The sequence below is a fragment of the Mesoplodon mirus genome (assembly GCF_964341445.2).
Source record: "Mesoplodon mirus genome assembly, chromosome: 12".
Classification (NCBI taxonomy): Eukaryota; Metazoa; Chordata; class Mammalia; order Artiodactyla; family Ziphiidae; genus Mesoplodon; species Mesoplodon mirus.
Window position 1 is genome coordinate 18942565 of NC_138988.1, and position 18343 is coordinate 18960907.

Consider the following 18343-nt stretch of genomic DNA (forward strand, 5'->3'; position numbering starts at 1 on the left):
TTACCCACAGGTTGCTTCTACACACCCCAAACCCAACCTGCTCCATGGACATGGCTCTCCACAGGGACACCAAAAACCTTGTTTTTAAATCCATTGAACACTTCATGCTCATTTTCTGAGTTGACTGCTCTGCAGCCTCTGACACTGTTCCCCCATTCCTTAGAAATCTCTCCTGTCCTGGGGACGTCTCTGATCCTGCTTCCTCAGCTTTCTTTGGAGACTCCTCTTGTCTGGCCATCCAGTCATTATACACTGGCACCACGTTTAGATTCTCCCATGGGGCAGGCACTGTGTTTTCCCCTGTGAAAGTGCTTGTCACGCAGCATGGTGATTGCTGTTTGTCTCTCTTTCCCACTAGACAGGAAATTATTCACTATTGTATCTCCAGCACCGGGCACATGGCTGACACATAAGGATCCAATAAATATTTGATGAATGATTGAGTAAATGAATACATGTTTTCAAAAGGGGATGATTTGATGAAACAGGGTACACCAGCAATAAAATTGTGCTAGTGTTCAAATATTTCCTAAGAAAGGTTTAGTGTATGTGTATATATATATATATATATATATATATATATATATATATATATATATATATATATTTAAAAACGGAGGCATGTTCCATTCTGGTTTTTTTCTCTTCATTGCGAACCTTCATAGCAGTAAATACTATGTAGTTTAGTGGTTAGGTTTTATGGCTAGGCATAATTTTGGCTCCAGAGCCAGACTGCCTGTGTTTAAATCTCAGCTCTCCCATTGACCTGTTTTGGAGTGGTGTGTGTGTGTGTGTGTGTGTGTAACTTTGACATGTACCTGGACATCGGTTTCCTCATCTGAAACATGAGGTTAATAATACTCTCTACCTCATAAGATTGTTAAGAAGAATAAATAAGTAGAATAATTAAAGGTATTGGTGCAAGGTTTGACACACAGTGGTGAGTAGTCGTTGCCACTGTTACCATTATTATTTGAAGCAGGCACTTTTAGTATCACTTCCTAAATAATTTTGTAGTCCATTAGGTAGGATGTTTCTGGCTTCAGGGTAGCAAGAAGTCCATCCTAAATGACTTAAACATTAAGGAAATATATTATCTGACATTAGAGGAAGGGGTGGAACCATCAGTAGTTCAAAGATACTGGAACGGATGGCATGTGATTGGCTCAAATGGCTCAGGATTCACTCTCAGAGCCTAGTCTTGGGTTACATTCCCCTAAGTCAGGGGACATGTAGGATGGTGAATAGTTGACCGGAATGTGGCTTCTGTTAGGAAGAAACGTAAGAGGGAATAGAGGCTAATTGGACAACCATCTATGTTTACCACATGTACTACTGCTGTCAGAAAATATGGAGATGCCCTATTTTTTGGGGGGGGGGTACGCGGGCCTCTCACTGTTGTGGCCTCTCCCGTTGCGGAGCACAGGCTCCGGACGCGCAGGCTCAGCGGCCGTGGCTCACGGGCCCAGCTGCTCCACGGCATGTGGGGTCCTCCCGGACCGGGGCACGAACCCGTGTCCCCTGCATCGGCAGGTGGACTCTCAACCACTGCGCCACCAGGGAAGCCCTCCACACTTCTTTTAACTGAGGAGAACAAGACTCCCATTGGTGAAGCCAGAGGAAGTTGGATTTTTCTTTTATATGCAGCTGAATTTATTCCTAAGCAGCTTTCAAGCCTTGGCAGAGAGTTGACCTCAGAGAGGTGAAGTTCAATTTCACAGGAAGGAAGAAACAGAATAAGTACAAAAGGGGGTCAAAAGTCTTCTCAAACAGATACAGGGTTCCTATGACACTTGGACACGGCACCAACAAAATAAGTAAAAGAACAGGGTTTATTATCTTTGCGGAAGTCTTTACCTGCAGTAATGGGTTCATTTAAATCAGGGTTTCTCAACCTCGGCATTATTCACATTTGGGGCTGGATCGTTCTTTGCTGCGGGGGCTGTCTTGTGTGTTGTAGGACTTTTTTTTATAAATTTATTTATTTTTGGCTGCGTCGGGTCTTCGTTGCTGCATGCGGGCTTTTTCTAGCTGCAGCGAGTGGGGGCTACTCTTCGTTGTGGTGCGTGGGCTTCTCATTGCGGTGGCTTCTCTTGTTGCGGAGCATGGCCTCTAGGCAGACGGGCTTCAGTAGTTGTGGTGCGAGGGCTCAGTAGTTGTGGCTCGCGGGCTCTAGAGGGCAGGCTCAGTAGTTCTGGTGCACGGGCTTAGTTGCTCCGCGGCATGTGGGATCTTGCCAGACCAGGGCTCGAACCCGTGTCCCCTGCATTGGCAGGTGCATTCTCAACCACTGCGCCACCAGGGAAGTCCTATTGTAAGACGTTTACCAGCATCCCTGACCTCTACCAACTAGAGGCCAGGTGCACCCCCTCCCCCAAGTTCTGACAACAAAAATATCTCCAGACAATGCTAAATATCTTCTGCGGGGCAAAATCGCCCCCAGTTGCAAAGCACTGGTGATGTGACCTTTTTCATTCAAAAAGCCATTTTTAAATCTATAAGTTTTATCTTAATTATCTACCAAGTTTATAATTAATGATAAATTATATCCAAACTACAAGAGAGCGGTGAAGAAAATAATCTTCTTTTGGTCCTGTAGACTGACCTTCTTTTAAATAAACATTGAAAACAAAATCTGCAATTACATACACACACACACACACACATATGTATATACATATCAATATATACATACATATGTAATCTATACAGATATACACACATATATATAGACACATGTATATATACACACTCACGTATATGTGTACATATATATGTACAAATCACAGAAGAAACTCGCTCTACGTGTACTTTAGGTAAGTCATTTCTCCCTGTATATCTCAGTTTCCACATCTACAAATGGAGAAACTTATGTAAGATAAGTCATGTAAGATATCTTACGTAGTAAGCTTGTGCAAGATAGCTCAGAAGTATTTTTCCCTTTTAAAATTAGAATTATTCCATGATTCACTGAAAAAATTTCTGAGTTACCCTGGACCTTAACCAGTGATTCTGTTTACAAAAGTGGGATTTGCTTGCAAATTTTAGGTAAATAGGTCTATAGAATGAAGCGTACTGTTTTTCTTTCCAAAAGTCTTGTTGAGGAATATAATTGTTTTAAGGTAGAAGAATCGTCGTTGATGTATGTATTTTAAAATTCTACAAAGTGATTGTGCCATCATTGATTCAAGGTCAGGCTGGACATCGTTATCTTCTGGAAGCATTCATGATCAGGTTCTTTGCATTCTTTTGCAACTGGCCACAGTCAAAGGGAATATGTCAAGAAAAGGTCAGCAAATGCTGAGGTGAATCCATTTGCAGAGAAGAAAGAAACGGAGGGGGCTATTTCCATGGCTTCTAAGAGAAACAGAGAGAAATGTGAAAAATGAAAACTAGTTTGCAGTGGCAAACAAAATGAACTAGTCTATAAATATTTCATAATTTTAGCCCCATAAAGTCTCATTGTTTGGTGGTTATCTTTATTATGAGTAATCATGGGTTGCTTTGTGTTTGTTTCTAGCTTCTTCTGCTGATCTCTGTACCATCCGTCTCTGAAATAGCACCCACCAATTTTTTTTTCGTTTACCTCATTCTGGTATACAGAGAATATATGTAGTCATCAAATAGGAAGTTAGAGACATACTATCTAATTTAAACATATAAAGTACATCTTTAGAGTCAAAGAGTATGGTCTATAAAAATGAAAAGCCAAAGGTAAAGACTTTGGTCATGTCTTCCTTTAGAAATAGAATAATTCTGGAGATAGCGTCTGTTTTCCCAAGAGGCCGAGAAGGTTCTCATAGGAGCAGTTACATTGCTTCCTGTGTCTTGGGAAGGTGCGTGTAGCTCATCAGTAGCTGAGATGGGTACAAAGTATCCCTCTTGGCTCAGAAGTGGGACACCCATCTCTTGCCTTTACCTGTGCATATCTATCCTCTCTTCCTTTGTTACCATCACCTTTATCTTCCTTAGGAGAACCACCTGTTTCACACCTTAAGTTCAAGTGGTCTGGTGGGACTACCCTCACATGTGTACCATCATCACCCCACCACCCCCATATCACAAGCCTGTCCAACAATGCAGGCCGTCCCTGTGGCTATAGTGATGGGTTCAGAGATGAACACCTAACCCAAAATGGTCCACCGAGACTCAATCCTGGGATCTCTGTTGGAATTATTGGAGAGGAAGGTTTAGCCCCTGCTTTCGGTAAATGAGAAACAGAGACGGTGTCAGCCTGGAGCTGCAGGAGCTACCTCATTCAAGAGAGCCTGACAGAGGAGACCAACTCAACCCAAAACATGATGAAGACCAGCCTGGACCCACCCCTGGTCCTTCTACTTTCTAGAGTACATAAAATCTTTCTCTTTGCTTAAGCCAGAATGAATGGGGTTTCATTAGTACTTGCAACTTAAAGCTTCCTGAGGAATTCAGAAGTCAAGTTCTGTAGAACCTGGAACAGAATAAGGACTCAGATGCTTGTGAAATGAAACAGAAGAAGAGCCCGTGTTTGTTTAGGGATCTCTACATCACTGGCAGAACTACAAAACACAAGCTAGGAAGTGGTTAACAAAAAAAAATCAGGTGTGTATCTGGGGAGGGACACACAGGGGCTTCAGAAGCACATGCAGTGTTCAAATGCTGAAGCTGAATGATGGCCACACAGGCCCTTGGTTTATTAGTATTTTTTAATGTACATATATATTTTATACTTTTATGTTTAGATTCTATGTTTCCATTTTTCTGAAGTTAAGAAACTTGCACAAAGCCACAGGGCTTACAAGTGGGGTAATACTACTCCTTAGCTCACAGGGTTGGGAGGATTAAATGAGACAAAGCAAGTAAGGCTTTAGAATCACGTGTGACACATGAGAAGCGCTCGAGATGTTAGATGTTGGTCTAATAATAACTGTTTGGGGATGTTGGGAGGATTATAGAAGGTAATACATACTAAACACTTAGCACAATTTCTGGCATCTAGTAAGTGCTTATTTTAATATTTGCTATTATCACTTTTATCAGAGCTGGTTCATATCTTTGCCTGACAGACATATCTTCCATTGGAAGTGGGTCATCCCTGGTATTTGTGGGCTGTGTATTTTTCTCCTACCATCAGGCTCTCGTAGCTTAAGACATTTTGCTCAAAAAGGATATGGGTAGAGATATTGGTACATTTTTTGAATTCTTTTCCAGCCTTATGTTTCAAACATCTTCACAGCAGTGTAGAAAAATTTTAATTTATGTCTGTATCATACGATGCAATAGTCACTAGCCACGTGCGGCTATTTAAATTTAAGTTAAATTGAAAGTTTCATTCCTCAGTTGCACCTGCCACATTTCAAGTGCTCTGTAAGCCTATGTGGCTGGTCGTACTGTCCTGGACTGCATGGATATGGAATATTTCCATCACTGGGGAAAGCTCTATTGGACTGCACTGTGCTGTATCGGGAGCGATTAAAGCCAGAACTGGAAAAGCCCCAAACCCTCCGTTTGCAGAACTGGGAGGGGAGGCATTTTGGGGGGAAGCCTTCCTGGCTGTCTCCCAAAAGAGGTCACAAGTTGACCTCACCTGGATTCAGTGATGATCGTCCAAGGCCTCCCTGAACCTTGCAGACTCAGAGCCTGACCTATCCGCACCTCCAGAGAGGGAGCAGGGCACTTGTGATAACCAGGTCTCCTTGGTGTGGGTCGTGAAGTCAGAATGCCAATCTGTTGATGTAGGATATAAACCCCCAGTGCCCAAGGACCAGCGCTCAGGCCCTCTGGCTCCCAGAGCCTCTCGTCCCCTGTTTAAGCAGAGGGCTGCAGGGATCCAGAGTGAGCAAGGGCAGTGGCTTGTGTGGTCTGAATGTGCTCTTTGCCAAGTTTAAGGGAGACCTGCCTGTCCCTGGAGACAGGCAGGCATATTCTCAGGCCGGGCACCCTCAGGTATGATGATGGTCAACATTGCTGAACTGTACTCTGGGGCTGTTCCTTTTCCTTTTTCCTTCCTTCCTTCTTCCTTCCTTCCTCCCTCCCTCCCTTCCTTTTCTTCTTTCTTTCTTTTTTCTTTTAACACCTTGTTTTGAAATAATTTTAGACTCAAAAGACATTGCAAAAAAAATGCAAAGGGTTCCCTACTACCCTTCACCCACTTCCCCCAACAATAGCGTCTTCAATCATCAGAGTCCAATTGTCAAGACCAGGACACTGAGACTGGCATATTACCCTTTTCTTCTGATAATAGCAAATGTTTTATTGGGTCCTTACAGTGCGTCAGGCATATTGTTTATTTCTCGTAACCACCCTCTACGGCAAGTATTATTATTATTATTAGCTTCATTTCATTGTTAAGAGGACTGAAGCTCTGAGAACTTCACTGTCTTTCCCAAGGCTAGTCAGGTCGGAAATGGCAGAGCTGGGACTGGACGTCATCAAGTCTGACTGCAGAGCAAACACTCTTTAAATACAAATCAATGTTAAAAAACTTTAACACGCAGGCCTCAGAGGTCAGACCGGAAAGCCTTTTTCCCTTCCACAGCCTACATCTCTGAGTTGATTCAGTATCTGTTAAATCTGCCCTGCCTCAGGAGGGGAAAAGGGGAGCTGTGGACTAGAGCCCCCAAATTTTGACAGCACATTACTAAACCCAAAATTTGCCCCAACTTTTCATAAATGTATAATGATAGTTAATAAAAGTAAATAGTAGCATTCAAAATATAAAGTGAACTGCAGGGAGTTGTACATTTCAGACTCTGACTTAACAAGCTCATCATGGTTGATATACCATGACTCTTTATAATTGGGACATACTTTCAAAAGTTAAAAACAAAACAAAACAGTAGAGGCCTAACACTAGAGGAAAACAGAAAAATTACAAACACATTTAGTAAATAGGTAGATAATAACACAGAAGGATATGCAATGGTAATAGCTGACATTTTCAAAGACTCTTATATATGCCAGGCACTGTGCTAGGCACATATATATTTAGATATGTCACTTCCTTTTTTTCTTACTCTATGACATTAGCATCATTATCATCTTTGTAATATAATGGCTAACAAACAAAGATTGGGGACGTACTGTATGCCATGCAATCTGCTAAACATTTTACATGGTCTCACTTAATACTTTCAGTTCTTCTTGTTACTACCTACCAGTCATTTCCTACCTATTAGGTAGGTATAAGGATGCTCATAGCTTACACTTATTGAACTCTTACAGTGATGCAGTTGATGGATCACATGTACTCCTTATTTCATTTAATTCTCATAGCAAGCCTCTGAGGAGGGAGCCATCATTATCCCCATTTTACAGATGAGGAAGCTGAGGCTCAGAGCCATGAAGTAAAAGAGAGCAGGTGAAGGAGACCTGACTCAGATGTAGACGCGTCTCTCAAGTGGTCGGGGGCTACACTCCACACGCTCTCAGATTTTAGAAGAGAAAGTTAAATGTTGACTGCCGTCCTTTGCAAGGGAGACCATGCACAGCTTTGACCCTGAAGAGTGAATAAGTAGCAAGACAGGAGAGGGACCACCCTGCGGGAGTGAAGGCGGAAGCAGGGATGCTGATGGATGCTCCTGGCTTGTGTGACTCCAGGAAAGAAACCTGCTTGCTTAGAATTCAAAGGTGAGACTAATGAACAGGAAGGCTGGGTTCAAATCACAGGGAATCTTCCATGCTTTTCAGAGGAGTGTGGACTTAATGAGATGAGCTCTTCGTTTAGGAAACAGTTTAGGGCTTTGAACATGGTAGCGGTGAAACTGTGGCTCCACAAAGAACCATCTGGTAGCAACATGCAGTGGTTGCTGGTTCTCACTGCACTTTTCTCCCTACAGGCATATAGCAGGGTCTCTGGTGAATAAAATTGCCTCTGCTTTCACTTCACAGTTCCCACTGCCCTCTCTGCATATAAAAGAAAGGAAATCAGGAAGAATTTCATCTGACAGGATTCTGATCAAAACTTGGCTGTTCCACTAGAAAAAAAAATTGAAATCTACTCTGTTACACAAACAGTGTATCGGAGAACAATGTACAAATCAGACTGGCAATTAATTAATTTAAAAATAACAGCTGGAAGCACTTGGTGCTGGGATAAAATTTGGGGTTTTTCATCAGCTTTGAGGACTGTGAGCCCCTCAGACAAGGCGGGGTTCTAGAGCCCCACCCACTGTACAAGGAAAACGCTTTGAAGCACCCATACTCATCTGACCACACTCCCTGTCTGCTCCTCCCTCCATCTCCACCTGTTATGATGACGGTCTGTTAAACAGCCCAACCCAGGAGAAAATGGCGGTGGGGGAGATTGCTGTAATGAGATCATAAAAGCACCATTACTATGGATCATTGGTTATGGCTTAGAAATACTTTCGTTATGGTGAATTGCATCTACCAACTCAAAAACATTTTAGAAGTAAACAAATGAGTTACCAATTTACCACCTAGGATTCTCCAAGTGAGAGTTTATCCCACCAAAAGTAATTTTCCAACAAACACCCTCCCCCCACCAGCCTCTGCTATCCTTTTTGCAAATTCATGGACCAAATGTTGATGATACTTATGTATACATTTAGCAAACCCAAACTCTGCCAAACTGGGTGAAGGGCAAATGACACCAGTGGATAGAGAACCAAGGTGCTTTAACATGAATGCACAATTTGCTGGCCATCTCTCTTACTGTAGAAACGATAGTACCAGCGACTGCCATGACTCAACATACAGGGCAGGAATATCTACAACATGGTCTCCTGTATTTGGAAAATGTGTTTATAACTGGTTTGTAGATGGGTACCCATACCTCATGTGTCGTCAAAAAATGAAATAAAACAAAACAAAGCACCCTGAACTAGGAAGCAAGAGAAGCATGCCCTACTCCCAGCTCTGTCTTCTTTTTCCTATGAGATGAAATCTTTTGGATTCTCAGTGTCCTTGTCTGTAAAGCAAGTTAGATAAATCAGAGTATCTGAACATTCCTTGTATTTGATTGATGAGCTCATCTAAGACTGTCTACATATTCAGAACACTTATTCTAAAGTTAGTGGATTTTTTGTTAAGGCTGGCATGTGGTCAAGATAGGGGATTTAGATTTGCCTAAAATTTTATCTCTGATACGTGGAAAAAGGGCTCTATCCCCACATGTTTTGGAAATGCTCTGTTGCACCATGTTGGGCTGGTGTCTTCTTGCAGGACTTCTTAGGGCCTTTAATGTGTTGATATGAATTGTGAGTCCTTAAGAAGTGTCCAAAATCATTTGATCATAAAGCTCAGTATTTTTCTAAGAAGGAACACTCACAGGCAAATGCTGTGTTAGAGCCCTCAGCCTCCAACCTTAAGCTCACTCTGCTGACCTTTCTGCCTAAAAATACAAGCAGGATGCCTTTGATAGGCTACCTGTGAGACCAGAGGTACCAGTCTTGTCTTAGAACTCTGACAAATGAAACTGCAGAACAGAAATGTTGGTTGCCTCTTTCCTTTATAAAAAAAAATAATAGCTCTTCTGAATCTGTTTTTTTATGAAACCCTCTGGAAAAATTCCCCCTAAACACAAAGTCCAGAATTGTACCTGTTTTCTGCCATTTTGTTTTTAAGTCTTGATCTCTTAGTTGAGAGAGAAGAGGTTTTAAGATGAGTTTGAGGAAAATTCATAGCATAGTGATTGCTTCTTCTGGTTACTGGTACCTAAATTTTTTATGGCAATGTTTAAGTAAAGCATATAAATGGGAAGGGAAGCTATAATATTGAAGTTTTGGGCATCAAACCAACTTGGGTTGAAACCCAGCTCTACTACTTAGAACTTACTGTGATTCCGTGTAACATAATTATTGTCTCTTAATCTCACTTCCCTTATCTGTAAAATGGGGATTGTGATAGCTTCCCCATAGGGTAACTGAGGCTATTATAGAAGATGTATTGAGAATTACTGAGTGCCATCCATACTCAAAGCATAGAGAGAGCTGGCTTTACATTTAGGAATAAAGACTCTGTTAAACTGGTTTGTGCCTAAAACTCCTCTACCTAAGATTGGTTCAAGATGGCAGAGTAGAAGGACATGTGCTCCCTCTTGCAAGAGCACTGGAATCACAACTAACTGCTGAACAATCATTGACAGGAAGACACTGGAACTCACCAGAAAAGATACTCCACATCCAAAGACAAAGGAGAAGCCGCAATGAGATTGTAGGAGGGGCGCAATCACAATAAAATCAAATCCCATAACTGCTAGGTGGGTGACTCACAAACTGGAGAACACTTATACCACAGAAGTCCACCCACTGGAGTGAAGGTTCTGAGCCCCACATCTGGCTTCCCAACCTGGGGGTCCGGCAATGGGAGGAGGAACTCTTAGAGAATCAGACTTTGAAAGCTAGCGGGATTTGACTGCAGGACTTCGACAGGACTGGGGGAAACAGAGACTCCACTCTTGGAGGGCACACACAAAGTAGTGTGCACATCGGGACCCAGTGGGGAGGAGCAGTGACCCCATAGGAGACTGAACCAGACCCACCTGCTGGTGTTGGAGGGTCTCCTGCATGGGAGGGAGTGGCTGTGGCTCACCGCGGGGATAGGGACACTGGCAGCAGAAGTTCTGGGAAGTACTCCTTGGCATGAGCCCCCCTGGAGTCCACCATTAGCCCCACCAAAGATCCTCTAGGCCCCAGTGCTGGGGCGCCTCAGGCCAAATAACCAACAGGGAGAGAACCCAGCCCCACCCATCAGCAGACAAGTGGATTAAAGTTTTACTGAGCTCTGCCCACCAGAGCAACACCCAGCTCTACCCACCACCAGTCCCTCCCATCAGGGAGCTTGCACAAGCCTCTTAGATAGCCTCATCTAGCAGAGGACAAACAGCAGAAATAAGAACTACAATCCTTCACCCTGTGGAATGAAAACCACATTCACAGAAAGATAGACAAAATGAAAAGGCCGAGGACTACGTACCAGATGAAGGAACAAGGTAAAACCCCAGAAAAACAATGAAATGAAGTGCAGATAGGCAACCTTCCAGGAAAAGAATTCAGAATAAGGATAGCAAAGATGATCCAGGACCCTGGAAAAAGAATGGAGGCAAGATCGAGAATATGCAAGAAATGTTTAACAAAGACCTAGAAAAATTAAAGAACAAACACCTAGAAGAATTCAAGAACAAACTAACAGAGATGAACCATCCCATAACTGAAAAAAAAAAAATACACTAGAAGGAATCAATAGCAGAATAACTGAGGCAGAAGAACGGATAAATGACCTGGAAGACAGAATGGTGGAAATCACTGCCACAGAACAGAGCAAAGAAAAAAGAATGAAAAGAAATGAAGACAGCCTAAGAGACTTCTGGGACAACATTAAATGCAACAACATTCACATTATCAGGGTCCCAGAAGGAGAAGAGAGAGAGAAAGGACCCAAAAAAATATTTGAAGAGATTATAGTTGAAAACTTCCCTAACATGGGAAAGGAAATAGCCACCCAAGTCCAGGAAGCACAGAGAGTCCCAGGCAGGATAAACCCAAGGAGAAACATGCCAAAATACATAGTAATCAAATTGACAAAAATTAAAGACAAAGAAAAATTATTAAAAGCAACAAGGGAAAAATGACAAATAACACACAAGGGAACTCCCATAAGGTTAACAGCTGATTTATCAGCAGAAACTCTACAAGCCGGAAGGGAGTGGCACAATATATTTAAAGTGATGAAAGGGCAGAATCTACAACAAAGATTACTCTACACAGCAAGGATCTCATTAAGATTTGACGGAGAAATCAAAAGCTTTAAAGACAAGCAAAAGCTAAGAGAATCCAGCACCACCAAACCAACTCTACAACAAATGCTAAAGGAACTTCTCTAAGTGGGAAACACAAGAGAAGAAAAGGACCTACAAATAAAACCCCAAAACAGTTAAGAAAATGGTCATAGGAACATACGTATCGATGATTACCTTAAAAGTGAATGGATTAAATGCTCCAACTAAAAGACACATGCTTGCTGAATGGATACAAAAACAAGACCCATGTATATACTGTCTACAAGAGACCCACTTCAGACCTAGGGACACATACAGACTGAAAGTGAGGAGATGGAAAAAGATATGCCATGCAAATGGAAATCAAAAGAAAGCTGGAGTAGCGATACTCATATCAGTTAAAAGAGACTTTAAAATAAAGAATATTACAAGAGACAAGGAAGGACACTACATAATGATCAAGAGATCAGTTCAAGAAGAAGATGTAACAATTATAAATATATATGCACCCAACATAGGAGCACCTCAATACATAAAGCAAATGCTAACAGCTATCAAAGAGGAAATCAACAGTAACACAGTAATAGTGGGGGACTTTAACATCTCACTTACACCAATGGACAGATATTCCAGACAGAAAATTAATAAGGAAACACAAGCTTTAAATGACACAATAGACTAGATAGATTTAATTGATATTTATAGGACATTCCATCCAAAACCAGCAGATTACACTTTCTTTTCAAGTGCACAGGGAACATTCTCCAGGACAGATCACATCTTGGGTCACAAATCAATTTTGTGACCCTCGGTAAATTTAAGAAAATTGGAATCATATCAAGCATCTTTTCTAACCACAACGTTATGAGATTAGAAATAAATTACAGGGGAAAAAACGTAAAAAACACAAACACATGTAAACATATGTTACTAAATAACCAAGAGATCACTGAAGAAATCAAAGAGGAAATCAGAAAATATCTAGAGACAAATGACAACAAAAACACAATGATCCAAAACCTATGGGATGCAGCAAAAGCAGTTCTAAGAGGGAAGTTTATAGCTATACAAGCCTACCTCAAGAAACAAGAAAAATCTCAAATAAACAATGTAACCTTACACCTAAAGGAACTAGAGAAAGAAGAACAAACAAAATGCAAAGTTAGTAGAAGGAAAGAAATCATAAAGATCAGAACAGAAATAAATGAAATAGAAACAAAGAGAACAATAGCAAAGATCGATAAAACTAAAAGCTGGTTCTTTGAGAAGATAAACGAAATTGATAAACCTTTAGCCAGACTCATCAAAAAAAGGAGGGAGAGGACTCAAATCAATAAAATTAGAAATGAAAACGGAGAAGTTACAACAGACACCGCAGAAATACAAAGCATCCTAAGAGACTACTACAAGCAACTCTATGCCAATAAAATGGACAACCTGGAAGAAATGGACAAATTCTTAGAAAGGTATAACCTTCCAAGACTGAACCAGGAAGAAAGAGAAAATATGAACAGACCAATCACAAGCACTGAAACTGAAAGTGTGATTTAAAATCTTCCAACAAACAAAAGTCCAGGACCAGATGGCGATGGCTTCACAGGTGAATTCTATCAAACATTTAGAGAGGAGCTAACACCCATCCTTCTCAAAACTGTCAAAAAATTGCAGAGGAAGGAACACTCGCAAACTCATTCTATGAGGTCACCATCACCCTGATACCAAAACCAGACAAAGATACTACAAAAAAAGAAAATTACAGACCATTATCACTGATGAATATAGATGCAAAAATCCTCAATAAAATACTAGCAAATAGAGTCCAACAACACATTAAAAGGATCATACACCACGATCAAGTGGAATTTATCCCAGGGATGCAAGGGTTCTTCAATATATGCAAATTAATCGATGTGGTACACCATATTAACAAACTGAAAAATAAAAACCATATGATCATCTCAATAGATACAGAAAAATCTTTTGACAACATTCAACGCCTGTTTATGATAAAAACTCTCCAGAAAGTGGGTATAGAGGGAACCTACCTCAACATAATAAAGGCCATATATGACAAACCCCCAGCAAACATCATTCTCAATGGTGAAAAAATGAAAGCATTTCCTCTAAGATCAGGAACAAGACAAGGGTGTCTGCTCTCGCCACTATTATTCAACATAGTTTTGGAAGTCCTGGCCACAGCAATCAGAGAAGAAAAAGAAATAAAAAGGAATACAAATTGGAAAAGAAGAAGTAAAACTGTCACTGTTTGCAGATGACATGATACTATACATAGAGAATCCTAAAGATGCAATCAGAAAACTACTAGAGCTAATCAATGAATTTGGCAACGTTGCAGGATACAAAATTAATGCACAGAAATCTCTGGCATTCATATACACTTAACAACGAAAGATCAGAAAGAGAAATTAAGGAAACAATTCCATTCACCACTGCAACAAAAAGAATAAAATACCCAGGAAGAAACCTAGCTAAGGAGGTTAAAGACCTGTACTCAGAAAACTATAAGACACTGATGAAAGAAATCAAAGATGACACAAACAGATGGAGAGATATACCATGTTCTTGGATTGGAAGAATCAGTATTGTGAAAATGACTACACTACCCAAAGCAATCTACAAATTCAATGCAATCCCTATCAAATTACCAATGGCATTTTTTACTGAACGAGAACAAAAAATCTTAAAATTTGTATGGAGACACAAAAGACCCTGAATAGCCAAACAATCTTGAGGGAAAGTGGAGCTGGAGGACTCAGACTCCCTGACTTCAGACTATCCTACAAAACTACAGTAATCAAGACAATATGGTACTCACAGAAAAACAGAAATATAGATCAGTGGAACAGAATAGAAAGCCCAGAGATAAACCCACACACCTGTGGTCAACTAATCTATGACAAAGGAGACAAGGATATACAATGGAGAAAAGACAGTCTCTTCAATAAGTGGTGCTGGGAGAACTGGACAGTTAACATGTAAAAGAATGAAATTAGAATACTCCCTAACACCATACACAAAAATAAACTCAAAATGGATTAAAGACCTAAATGTAAGACTATAAAACTATAAAACTCTTAGAGGAAAGCATAGGAAGAACACTATAAAACTCTTAGCGGAAAGCATAGGAAGAACACTCTTTGACATAAATCACAGCAAGATCTTTTTTGACCCACCTCCTAGAGAAATGGAAATAAAAACAAGAATAAATAAATGGGACCTAATGAAAGTTAAAAGGTTTTGCCTAGCAAAGGAAACTATAAACAAGACAAAAAGACAACCCTCAGAATGGGAGAAAATATTTGCAAACGAATCAACAGACAAAGGATTACTCTCCAAAATATATAGACAGCTCATGCAGCTCAATATTAAAAAAACAAACAGCTCAATCAAATAATGGCCAGAAGACCTAAACAGACATTTCTCCAAAGAAGATATACAGATTGCCAAGAGGCACATGAAAAGCTGCTCAACATCACTAATCAGTAGAGAAATGCAAATCAAAACTACAGTTAGGTATCACCTCACACCAGTTAGAATGGACATCATCAGAAAATCTACAAACAACAAATGCTGGAGAGGGTGTGGAGAAAAGGGAACCCTTTTGCACTGTTGGTGGGAATGTACATTGATACAGCCACTATGGAGAACAGTATGGAGGTTCCTTAAAAAATTAAAAATAGAATTACCATATGACCCAGCAATCCCACTCCTGGGCATATACCCAGAAAAACCATAATTCAAAAAGACACATGCACCCCAATGTTCACTGAAGCACTATTTACGATAGCCGGGTTATGGAAGCAGCCTAAATGATCATCAACAGACGAATGGATAAAGAAGATGTGGTACATGTATACAGTGGAATATTCCTAAGCCATAAAAAGGAATGAAACTGAGTCATTTGTAGACATGTGGTTGGACCTAGAGACTGTCCTACAGAGTGAAGTAAGTCAGAAAGAGAAAAACAAATATCGTATATTAACACATATATGTGGAATCTACGAAAATGATACAGATGAACCAGTTTGCAAGGCAGAAATAAAGACACAGGTGTAGAGAACAAACCTATGGACACCAAGGAGGGAAGGGGGGGGGCGTATAAATTAGGAGATTGGGATTGACACATATACACTAACATGTATAAAATAGATAAGTAATAAGAAACTGCTGTATAAAAAATAAAATTCAAAAAAAAATTCCTCTACCCAGATGCCTTATTATTTCACATCTTTTCCGTCAGAAGAAAAATAAATATGATTCACATTTAGGGGAGAAAAACAAATTGCTAAATGAAATTTAGTGTGGGATAATGAATAAATGTTGATCTAGAATAATAAAGAAGTAATGACCTAGCCCTGTCTTTTATCTTTAAAAAAAAACTCTTTACTATATGAGACTTTCTCTTTCACTCTGGAAAGTTGCCAAATATGCTACAGATGTGCATAACGATCCCTCTCTTTTGATGAAATACATGATATATCAGCTTTAGCCTTAGGCCACTCTTCAAGCTAAAAATGAATTTTAAAGACATTCAGCATTATAATGAATAAAACGTAAATCTTTTAGAAGCAAATGATCATCCTGACCCCTCATATTATTTCAAATGTATTTTATACTAATTGTTTTAAGAAAACTCTTTCTCCTGGATTAATATTTCAACTATTTAAAAATAGGTAAGCTTTATTGTACATTATCACTTGAATAGACCAAATAATTTTAGTGCCTCCGTAGACAATTGGCTTTCAAATGGAAGCATAGTGATTTATCTTTAAAAATAAAGAGAAATCATCAGCATTGAAATAGATTAAAATAGATGTCTTACTTAGAATTGTAAAAGCAATTCCATTTTTCTTATGTCACATTTAAAGCATGGTTATTATTTTTAAAGGTATTTCAGACTGATATTATGGGTTTATTAACAAGAAAAGCCACCGTGTAATAGTACAATGATAAAGGATGAAGCGTGAAAAAACAAGCAGAATACCTATTTTACTTTTTCTGAATGCATCTCAGTGAAAATCATTTACACAAAGAAAAATGGGACCGAGCTATTAAATGATCAGGCCCACCTATTATGCTGTGATAATTAGAAGTCATACGAAGATGATACACAAAAAAAGTAAGTCGTCAAGCAAGTTGGAATCACTTTTAAAAGTAGAACTTCATGTACAAGAGTAATGAAAGTGCTCTTCGTTTATATACGTGAGAAAAGGTTTCAGGCTCCCAGTTCAAGATGGCAGACGAAACACACATTTATTGCCCTTCTATCTCAAATTCTACCGACAAATATATATTGAGCACCTACTATGTAACAGGCAACTGAGATGAAATTACATCTAACAAGGTGAACATGGTAGGTGTCCATCAGGAAGGTAGCACTTGGGGAAAATTCCCAGACTCAGGAAGCAAGTGAATTAAACTGAAAAACCAGAGAGATCATCAAAAGTACAGCCCATAACAAGCCCAGGAAAATATGGTGGTAATGAATTTGCCCTAAAATAAAAGAAGAAGAAAAAGAAATAAACTTGCTCTGAGGATCAGTAGAGAAACTCCAGACTCCTCTTCTTTATCACCTAAAGCAGGAGTCAGCAGAATCTATAAAGGACCAGATAATAAATGTTTTTAGCTTTGTGGGACATACAATCTTCCTCTCAAAAGCACTCCACTCTTCCCTTGTAGTCTAAAAGCAGTCACAGGCAACACAAAATCGTGGTGTAGCTGTGTTCCAATAAAACATTATTTACAGGTAGTCACAGTTTGCCAACCCCTGGCTATATTGTATGAAATGGACAAATAAAAAATAATTTAAAGGGAATATATCTGGCCAGAATTTTATCTCCAGCCCAGCCTCTTCTGTGCACCCCAGGCCTGTCTGGCTGTCCTTCCCCACATCCAGGTAATTTCCTGCACCCCAGCATACCTGTTGTTGATCAGTTATACAAGATGAATCCTGGTGATGAATCTTGACCTTTCCTTTTCCACTGTTTATCTCGATCAATAGTAGGCTCTGCCTGTTCACTGCTTGAGTGAATCAGTTCACTTCTCTCCCTCTTTACTGCCAATAACAGTAGCAGAAGCCCCTTGGACCACTACAGTAGCCTCCCATCAGATGCATCTTCATTCACCCATCCATCCATCCGTCCATCCACCTACCCGCCCACCCACCCATCCATCCAATCTCTTCTCCACATTTTCAGTAATTTGTTCACCAAATGTTTATCGAGCGCCTGCCATGTGCCAGACACTCTTCCAGGCATTGGACTTAAATTGGTGAACAAAAGATATTTTTTTAAAATCCCCAATTTTGTGGAGCTTCTATTCCGGTAATGTGTGAGGGGGGTGTAGCAAGACAGTAAATATAATATATAAGTAAATAACAGTGCCAGAAGGTGTTAAGTGCTAGAAGAGAAAGCAAAATGTGAAAAGGAGTGAGAGAGGGGCATCTGGAGAGCTGGGGCAGTTGCACGTTTATCAGGGTGGTTGGGAGAAGCCTCTGAGGTCAGGGTGGAAGGAGGGAGGGATTCAGTCATCTATTGTGGGGAAGAGCAGTCCTGACCAAGAGAAGTTTCAAAACAAAGTTCCCATCGTGGGGGCCTGCCTTTG